This window comes from Saccopteryx leptura, chromosome 2 (genome assembly GCF_036850995.1).
Source record: "Saccopteryx leptura isolate mSacLep1 chromosome 2, mSacLep1_pri_phased_curated, whole genome shotgun sequence".
Taxonomy (NCBI): Eukaryota; Metazoa; Chordata; class Mammalia; order Chiroptera; family Emballonuridae; genus Saccopteryx; species Saccopteryx leptura.
In genome coordinates this window covers 189,806,709-189,817,719 of record NC_089504.1, presented here as the reverse complement: position 1 = coordinate 189,817,719, position 11,011 = coordinate 189,806,709, and positions in this window count along the sequence as shown.

Sequence of the window (11,011 nt, the reverse complement as noted above, 5' to 3'; positions counted from 1 at the left end):
TCAAGATTTGTTCCAAATGCGTTGTAAAGTTTCAGGAGAATGGTAATTCAATTTAGGTAAGGTTTTTTTTGTGTGTGTGTTCTTTTTTTACTGTCTATTTGGCTGTTGGGTAAAGAATGGGTAAAAGGTAAGATAAGCAGGCATGAGAGAATTGGGCTTGAGGGAAAGGCAACTTCTCCCTGTTCCCTTATCTAGGACCATCAAAGACAAGTGATCTTTGCTTCACCCATTTGCTTAGGTTGCTCACTCCCAGAGAGTGAATGGGACCAGAGGCAGCCTCTTTGCTTGTTACCATTTTCAAGAGTAGACTTGGAATCAAACTGGGAGTCAAACACATGAATGCAATGCAATGCCAAAGTCACCCATTTAGAAATGAATGAATGAGAGCTCACCAAATACACACTACTTTATTACCCACAAATTAATCTCTGAACATATTTGGATTGGCTATTGGGGGGAAGGGGCGTTACTAATGCAACCAGAATTAGGGAATGGTTTTGACTTTAGCAATTGCCTCACACTTGGTATAACATAAATTATCAATAAAGTGTCTTTCCACTGGGAGATTGTGTTTTACATATACAAAACTTATAATTTGCATGTACTGAAAAGATTTAGACATGGAAATGTTATTTATGTTTTTAATTTGTCTGCACCGGTAAATAACATCCCACTGAGCAAGCAATTCCTGGCAGGGCATTTACTTCTGAATACAGTATCCATGACCTGGTCTGGCCACCTCCATGCTTGGTGCTACTGACCCATAAAACCATAATCAATGTGTTCAATAAATATTTATGGACTATATGAATGAATGAGTGAATCCTTATATCTTTTCTATTTACCAGAAGAATCAACCCAATACAGAATTTGCTTCATGGTCTGTTATACCATTTAGTTAACATCATGACTTTTATTTCACTGCAACTATTTGCCAATTTTTCATCTTAAATATTGTTGTACATTTATAGTCATTTTTCAAGTTACAGTTATTTTTATTTATAAAGCATGTTTTTATTATACATCAGCATTCACTGAGGAGGCCCCTTAGTAAATTGATTTGTATTTATTTCCTTTCAAAACATATATTTGTAAAAAGGTCAAAAGTGTGCAAAATGCACTTATAGGCTGTGAAGGCAATTATAATGATGAATAAGGTCAAGCTCCATTTTTAAAGGCCCTTAAATTGAGACACAATGCAGTTGGTAACTAAAGCCCATTGATTTGCCCATTAGTATTTATCCAAATCGTCCTTAAGCCACGGCTCACCATTGCTTACCCAGACTACTGCAATAGTGACTGTCACTTTAAAAAGAAAGCTGTCTTTTCTTTTCTCTTCCCTTCACTTAAAACTAAAATATATATTGAGAAAAGACAATATCATCAATCCAGGGCATAGAGATTTTAATAAATGGGCTTTTGACATGTTACATCACAAATGAACCTTCCAAGCTTATAAGTGGTCCTTTGACAGGATGCATCATGTCAATCTATAGTTCAGAACCTTTCCTGATTTAATCTATAATTCATATAGTAATGGATCCTGAAAACTCCATTGCTTTCTTTCATCTAGCCAGAGTAGCTCTGCTAGCACAGTCTGAGACTGATCAGTTGGTGCAATGTGGCTAAAACAGTGCAGTGTCTGCGGAATGAGCCAATCAGTGGACCCTTACCCAGTGTTTCTCAAACATAGGTCATTATTGTACCACCTGACTTTCAGCAGTACCCACTTACTTTTTGTAGTATTAATGGTTTAATTTTTTTTAATCAAACACTTTTTAATTTATTTATATAGGTAATTGTATATTAGCAGCACTGACAGAAAACCAGTATCAATTGTCCTTAAAAGAAATTCCACAATGCCATAGAAGACCCAGATCATTCATGTAGCAGCAGCAGAAAGAGAACCACAATTTGAGAAAGACTCAATTGGCCAATGCCATCACCTCTACTGATCAGGAAGGGAGCTGAGGATTAATAATAACATATTACAGTCAGTTCAAGACTGGCCTGACTTAGCATAAATAATCTCAAATTAAATTGGGCATGTGACCTGTATATCACGAGGGCCTCCTGTGAGTCCCATGGTATCCTTGTTGGCCAGACCCTCAAGCTAGTCTGCACTTGGAAGCATTTGTTCCATTGTCTGCTTTTTAATAGAAATAAATGGCTTTCTTAAAAAAAAAATTGAAATCCTGGGAGGATCAGGGGAAGACTAAGGGGGAAAAATGATTTTTGGAAAATAGTATTAAAGATATGGAAAAAGTAGGAAAACATAAAGGTATGTCAAGGAATCATAAAAGCGGAGCACGTACAACCAGAAGACAACTTGATAGCAATTATACTGTACTCTCCCAAAGCAATTCTGTCTATTACACAGCACAAACCTGGAAATAGTATTCATGTGGAATAAAGAATATAAAAATCTTCTGAAGTGCTAGCTGTTCTTAACTATGCACACTAAATCAGAAAAACACACATTTTTGAGTAGAGAAGTATTTCTTTGTCTGAAAGATCTGGACAGATTCAGACTAAATTTCATATCCTATCTTTTTTTTTATTTTATTTATTTATTTATTTTTTACAGAGACAGAGAGTGAGTCAGAGAGAGGGATAGACAGGGACAGACAGACAGGAATGGAGAGAGACGAGAAGCATCAATCATTAGTTCTTCATTGCACGTTGCAACACCTCAGTTGTTCATTGACTGCCCTCCCATATGTGCCTTGACCGCAGGCCTTCCGTGGACCGAGTAATTCCCTGCTGGAGCCAGCGACCTTGGGTTCAAGCTGGTGGGCTTTTTGCTCAAACCAGATGAGCCTGCGCTCAAGCTGGCGACCTCTGGGTCTCAAACCTGGGTCCTCTGCATCCCAGTCTGATGCTCTATCCACTGCGCCACCGCCTGGTCAGGCTATATCCTATCATTTTTTAAAATTTTGATGCTCCAGAACAGTGGTAGTCAACCTGGTCCCTACCGTCCACTAGTGGTCATTCCAGCTTTCATGGTGGGCAGTAGTGGAGCAACCAAAATATAAATAAAAAGATAGATTTAACTATAGTAAGTTGTTTTATAAAAATTTATTCTGCCAAACTTAGTGAAAATCTGCCATAAAGTACTTGGTAAGTAATTATTATTATATGTTTTAACTTGCTATAACCCTGCTTTAAAAATTTTATAAAGTAAAGTTACTTCCCTACTTTATAAATCACCATTACTGTGGAACCAGTGGGCAGTTAGAAAATTTTAGTACTAGCAGAGATACAGAAGTGGGCAGTAGGTATAAAAAGGTTGACTACCACTGCTCCAGAAGAATGTTAAATGAAGATAGGTCTGACAATGACAAAGATAATAACAACAATTTCTGGCATTATATAACTTTATGTAACTCTAATTTTGTTCATTGACATATATTAAAACACTCAACAGAAAATTTAATTTAACCCATATCTCCTCAACTAGCCAAATTTCATTCTTTTGTTGTTGTTGTTTCTTTCATTCATTCTTCTACCCTGCATATGTTTGATCTTTCAGCTACATTTGCTGTTGGAAGAACAGCAGACAAATACATTTACACACTTGGCTTTACATTTATCATGCCAAAAGATCTGCAATATTCCAAGCTTGAAGCTATGGTCTTCTTCCTGATACTCCTAGTTTCTCTGGACCAATCCACCTACAAAAGAAAAAGGGGATGACTTAGAAAGTGTAGCACCCTGCAGTCCAGGCACCACTGTGTGGCACCAGGAGTGAATGAGCCTGCCACACTTGGGACTGGGACCCCAGCTACAGCCCTTATATTATTTCTGTCATTTCTGGGCTATGTGGCTCACAAACTAGCCCAAGACCATTTGTTTTCTTGCTTGTAATTCTGATGAAATTCAATGAGAAGAACACCAGTATAACCACTGACAGGTCCTTGGCCATTGCCCATCATTGAATCCTGTTTAGAGGGCATTTTTCAAAATGACTCAGAATAATCTTCTAGAATAAAGTGTCCTAAGAATGATATTAAACTCATTTAAAATGAAAGCAACTATGGAGCTTATTTTTGGATTAGCAGTCAAAATGTATCATAACATAATTAGTGCTTTGAATTATAAACTTTGCTTTGACTGAAGGAATTGGGACAATTTTTACTGGAAGTAATTCCAATAATCATATCTAGACAAAAAAACCTCATTGAACAGATATTTTTCACTCTTGTTTTTATTATAAGGAAACTCATTACCCTAGGATTTTATGTAAGAAATTATTAATAAAGATATTCAATATTCACTTATACTAACATGGTATGTACCTCAATCATATTAAACCAGCACATGCTTCAGTGCATACTTCTAAAAGGCACTAATTGAGACATTGGAAAGAACAGAAAGATGTATAATAATACATGGTGCCTGCCCTCAAGCTATAGATAGATAAGTTGGTCAAATAAAATACAGGACAAATTTAAGTTTATCCTATAGATACATTCCCCAAATAAAATACAGTTAAATTTGAATTTCATGCCTGACCAGGCAGTGGCACAGTGCATAGTATTGGCCTGGGATGCTAAGGTCTGTGTTTGAAACCCCGAGGCCACCGGTTTAAGAACGGGCTCACCAACTTGAGCACTGGGTCATTTGCTTGAGCATGGCATCATAGATGTGACCCCATGGTCTCTGGCTTTAGCCCAAAGGTCACTGGCTTGAGCAAGGGGCCACTAACTTTGTTGGAGCTCCCACCCCTGGTCAAGGCACATATGAAAAAGTAATCTGTGAACAACTAAGGCACTGGAACAATGAAGACATGATGCTTCTCATCTCTCTCCCTTTCTGTCTTTCTCTCTCTCTCTCTCTCTCTCTCTCTCTCTCTCTCTTTCTCTCTCTCTCTCTTGCAAAAAAAAAAAAAGGTTTAATTTGAATTTTACCTAACCAAGGAATCATTGCTTAGTATAAGTATGTCCCATGCAATATTTACAACATACTCATAATTTTTAAATTGCCCATTGTTTATCTGAACTCAAATTTAACTGAGTGTCTTGTACATTTATTGGCTAAATCTGAAAACACTGCCTAGAGCAGAAGAATCACTTAGCAAATAGATACTGAGCTCCTACTGCACGCTCTGACTGTTCCTGATGCCAGATGGTAGAAAAGTCAGACAAAAGTCCTGATCTCATGAATAATCACAAATACATGCTATGTATTACAAGTACATGCTATGAAGGCAGTGAGAAGAAAACTGTATAGTGAATATTGGAGGGTGAGCATCAACATTATATAAAGTTGTCACCTGTTAAGAGGAAGAATTGTTAGCCAGGAGGAGATTGGAGGGAAAGCCTTCCTGTTAGAGCAACTTCATGTGTGAGGGCTTTAATGTAACAGAAAGTTTACTCTGGCAAAATTAGGTGTTGTGCAATCCTCATTTTGTTGCACAAATGTTCTGTACATAACAGAAGTCTCCCTAGCATCTCCCAGTCATTGAGACAACAAAAAATTTCCCCACAGACTTCCAAGCCTCCCTTCTCTCACTGGCATTAAAAATCATTGAGTAAGAGAAACCAGAGGCCAGTCACACCAAGCAGTGCAGGCTATGCCATGGGGTCCAGCTTTAAATGGGTGACTAAACAAAAATTCTTTCAGTAATTAAGAAACAAGAATCAAAGGAGCAGGCCCACTGCAGCACTGGCTATCAGCCAAGTTCACACTCTAGGCAGCTAGTACTCTGATGCTAGAGGTAGACAAGCTCACAGCTGGCCCCATGCCTTGGAAAGGTCACTCCAAGAAAGAGAACTCAGGACCTACAGGCAGAAAAGAGGAGAAGAGAAAATGAGCCACCAGCAGTTGTAGGAAATGGTGGGAGCCCAGGCTCATAGAATGCATATCCACTTTGGGGGCTAAAACACACCAAGAAAGCCCTTTGCTCAACCCATAAACATGGCTTGTAGTGCTGGTTGGCACAAGGCTGGTCCCCCATGAGTCCCCAAAGTGAAGGAAGAGAAGTAGGGCCACAATCCTCCTCCTCACCCATCCACTCTCTCCCCACGTGAAACCGGGAAGCACATCTTCTTGTACTTCACTACGGAATGTAAAGTAACAAGCACTACACACCTACCTTAGCAAGCTCAATGTTAAAAACCCAGAAAGAGGGATATAATTCAGTTTGGATAAGAAGTCTTGCTTTATGACGAGATTGGCCCAAGAAGTGCACTAACACTAGAGCACGAGGCCCAGACGGCCCTCTGGCCCCTGCTGCTCGCCATGTACCTGGTCAGCTCACACCATGGCTGTCCTCCCAAACATGCCTACACCAATAAGTTCTCACACTGTTGATGTCAGGTGCATTTAAAACCCTACAAATAATCATAGGCACACTATATGCAAATTTCTGAGAAATATGTTATAATAATTAAGTCAAATATTAAAGAAAAATATATAATGTTCAAGCATGCTTTTATGGTAATTAAATGAAATAAATATGACAAAATTATATTTATTCTGACATTAAGAAACGTATTTATGTTACATTGTTTTAGTTATGCTTTTTAGAATTTGTTAAAAAGAAGTGTTAAAAAAAAAGTTCTTTTTATATATATAGATACATTCTTAGTAAGATTTAGTAAATTTGGCAGGTCCTGGCACAAATGTGTTAAGTTTTTTCATTCTTGTGTTTATAAGAAACATGAGGCCCTGGCCGGTTGGCTCAGCGGTAGAGCGTCGGCCTGGCGTGCGGGGGACCTGGGTTCGATTCCCGGCCAGGGCACATAGGAGAAGTGCCCATTTGCTTCTCCACCCCCCCCCCCTCCTTCCTCTCTGTCTCTCTCTTCCCCTCCCGCAGCCAAGGCTCCATTGGAGCAAAGATGGCCCGGGTGCTGGGAATGGCTCCTTGGCCTCTGCCCCAGGCGCTAGAGTGGCTCTGGTCGCGGCAGAGTGACGCCCCGGAGGGGCAGAGCATCGCCCCCTGGTGGGCAGAGCGTCGCCCCTGGTGGGCGTGCCGGGTGGATCCCGGTCGGGCGCATGTGGGAATCTGTCTGACTGTCTCTCCCCATTTCCAGCTTCAGAAAAATACCAAAAAAAAAAAAAGAAAAGAAACATGAGCCTGATGTGTCCTAGTGATTTCTTCAATCTTTGGGCATATATTTGAAAGGCAAACTCTCATTTCCTCATCAATACATTGAAGAATTACTCTCTTTTTACTCTTAATTGTGTTGAGTGCAGAAAACCCCCACCATACATATCATCTTAACTTTACACCAAACAAAGGATAGAAGAAACTTGCCTCCTGTCTTTCTGGGGAACATGGGGGAGGGGTAGTGTAAACAATCCAGCACCACAGCTTAACAGCCTTTTGCAACCTAATCAGGCAAGTGAGGTGGGGGGTTGGGCAGACTGTCAGCTTACAGCCAATTTCCTACACCTCTGTCCCCCAAAAATCTAAACTCCAAAAACCCTGTTGGGTTTTTTGGTCCCCAACAGGCAGATATTTCTATGGAAAACCACAGGGCTCACCTGGAAATCTTCTAAGGCAGACCAGTGTGCCCTGGAGCACACTTTGAGAACCACTGTATTACACATTTGCAGGTACTGTTCTCTAGGTCTAGGTCTTTTCCCCTAGTCTACCTGGGAAACTTCTATTCGTCCTTCAAAACTCAAATACTCTCTTTTCTGTGAAGTCTTCCTTCCTGCTTAAGCCCCATCTCCTAGCATACCACCTCCATGCCCAACATGCACATGCACAGGCCTGAGTCTATGGCCTCCTCAGGACCAGGCATAGTATTTTACATCTCATCTACTGTATAACCCAGTTAGCTAGTTACACCCTTTTTCTCTCACTTAAATGTGAGCTCCTAATAGATTAAAACAATTTATCCTTGATCCTGCATTAACATATACAAGACACATAATATGTGCTCAGTGAATATAGAAAGAAAGAGCAATGTAGGGAAAAGAAAAAAAGAGAGGGGAAAAATGTAAATGAGGGAAGAAAAAGTTTCCTATTGGCTTTAACATATTTTTTTATTTTAAATTGTGACACTGGTTAACATAATGATGTAGGTTTCAGGTGATATACCTATCTCTGTATATAATAATGTGTGTTCACCACCAAGTCAAGTCTTTGTCCATCACCATTTATCCCCCATACCCTCCTTCACACCTTCCACCTGGCACTTACCACACTGTTGTCCATGTCCATGAGTTTCTTTCTTTTTTTGTCCTTTTTGCTCAATCCCTCCACCCTCTTCACCATCTGCCCCACCCGACAGCTGTCAACCTGCTCTCTGTCTGTGAGTCTGTCTCTACATCACTTGTTAGTTCATTTTGTTCATTAGATTCCATGTATGAGTGAAATTATATGGTACTTATATTTCTCTGACTGGTTTATTTCACTTAGCATAATAATTTCCAGGTCCATCCATGCTATCACAAAAGGTAAGATTTCCTTTTTTTTTTTTTTAATGACTTTGTAGTATTCTATTGTGTTAATATACCACAGTTCTTTCATCCACTCAACTACTGCTGGGCACGCGGGCTACTTCCATATCTTGGCTATTATAAATAACACCGCAATGAACCTAGAGGTGCATATATTCTTTTGAATTAGTGTTTTAGGTTTCTTTGGATAAATTCCCAAAAACAGAATCACTGGATCATAAGGCAGTTGCATTTTTAATATTTTGAGGTAACGCCATACTGCTTTCCACAGTGGCTGCACAAGTCTCTATTCACACCAGCCGGGCATGAGTGTTCCTAGCTTTAAAAGATATTGTCACTTAAAGGAAAGCACAATTGTACATTGTTTTAATGTGCAAGAAATGTGTTACTGATGATTAGTCACAGGTCAGAGATCCTCCACCTGGAAATGAGACTACATCAGTGACTCTGCTCTAGACAGATGGCGACAGGAAGAGGCGTTTCTCTCTCACCTAAGCTTGGGGAATACAGGCATCACTCAGCACACAAACAGGCTAGTTAGTCTCTGGAGCAAATCTCAATAAAATTTGTATCTGTTCTATAAATAAATTATAACAAATTTTAATACTGGTGTACTTTATATTTATTTCAAATCATAAGATACCTGTTTGTTTGTTTTTTGTTTTTTTTTCATTTTTCTGAAGCTGGAAACAGGGAGAGACAGTCAGACAGACTCCCGCATGCGCCCGACCGGGATCCACCCGGCACGCCCACCATGGGGCGGTGCTCTGCCCACCAGGGGGCGATGTTCTGCCCATCCTGGGCGTCGCCATATTGCGACCAGAGCCACTCTAGCGCCTGGGGCAGAGGCCGAGGAGCCATCCCCAGCGCCCGGGCCATCTTTGCTCCAATGGAGCCTTGGCTGCGGGAGGGGAAGAGAGAGACAGAGAGGAAAGCGCGGCGGAGGGGTGGAGAAGCAAATGGGCGCTTCTCCTGTGTGCCCTGGCCGGGAATCGAACCCGGGTCCTCCGCACGCTAGGCCGACGCTCTACCGCTGAGCCAACCGGCCAGGGCCAAGATACCTGTTTTTATGAGCACCACTGTTTTTAACCTATTTCTGATTTTTTTCCCTGCTAGATATGATGTCACTATCCAGAAAAAGGACTTAAAAGAAAACTAAGGGAATATGTAGTATAAAATGTAGTAAAAATATTACTTTATTCTACCAATTAAATGTTAGGTTGTGTTATAAAAGATTACACAGAACACAGTTCACGAATATAACTAAAAAAATAATAATTCCATTTTTCATGCTAAACAATCAGAAAATGTTAATGATAAGGTAAAAAAACAAAGTTACCTAGCAAGAGTGGAGTTCAGGAGGTCTTATTACTGGCTCTGTATTACAATCTAGAAACATCTTTATGTAGACTAATCACATTGCAGGTCCAAAGGAGATTTACAATCTGATTTGCCACAGAGAACTCCATGTAATCTTCGTTGAGGACTGACACTATTTTATCTTTGCACTCTTTCCTGTTTCTCACACAAGTAATTCGGTCCTTTATACATTGTCAGCTCTGACAGGCTGATTTAATCTGCAGGATTCTGAATGCCTCTGACCACTGCAGCGAGTCATTAACCTTGACTCGCATAATTGAATTCCAGGTTGATTGCCTGTGACCCTCTGCACTGAGGTCTTCTAAATGTACATATTCATTAGGGGCAGCCTCACTAAACGGATTGCACAGGGAAAGCTGTAGCAGTCGCCTGTTTGGTATGCAGGGGGCAAAGAGGGCACTAATTGCATGTTAGAGCTGAGGATTAGATTATGAAAGGAGTGAGAAAATGAAGATAGATCCTCTGACACTGTCAGATTAGGGGAAGCAATGTGAAGGAATATGACATTGAAATTTACAGTGACATGAACACAAAGAAAATTACAAACAAATAGACATTGGACATTCTTTTTTAAATCTTCATATTTTCTACCACCACATAATATGCAAGATATGGGAACTAAAGCCTGTATCTTTGCTCATTTGCCTAAGTAGAGCAGAACAATGGAATTTATTTTTTTAAGGTAGCTTTTTTGAAGACAAGGAAATCGTAGTAGGGCGGCACTTCAACACGGTGTGTTGTGTGATATATCTAGAACATGTTTAAATAATTGGCTTTACACACCAGGTGCCATTTGAGTTGCCAAGAAAAGACATGCACACAACTCCAGTACACCAGGAGAATGTGTGTTTAAATGTGCAAAATTATTGGCAACGATTCTGTCCACCAGTACTACGGCTTTGATTTTGGTGAAAGCCAGCTTATAAAATTATCACTAGTTCTACTTTTTAAAATTCATTTTGTGTCACTTCATAGTTAAAACAAATGCATACCTACCTGTTCTAATCAAACAAGTCTCCCTGCACACAAGCAGATGCTTGTTAATAGCAAACAGTTCTGCAAATAATTTCATTTTCCAGAAGCATCTATCTACCTTGTTATAGTCACAATAACAAACAAATTGGCCAGAGGTAAAGCTGTGGTGTACCAGTCAGGGACCTTTTTCTTTTCCACTTAAGTGTGAGATGCTGCTTGAGCAGCCTTTTCTCATACTTTT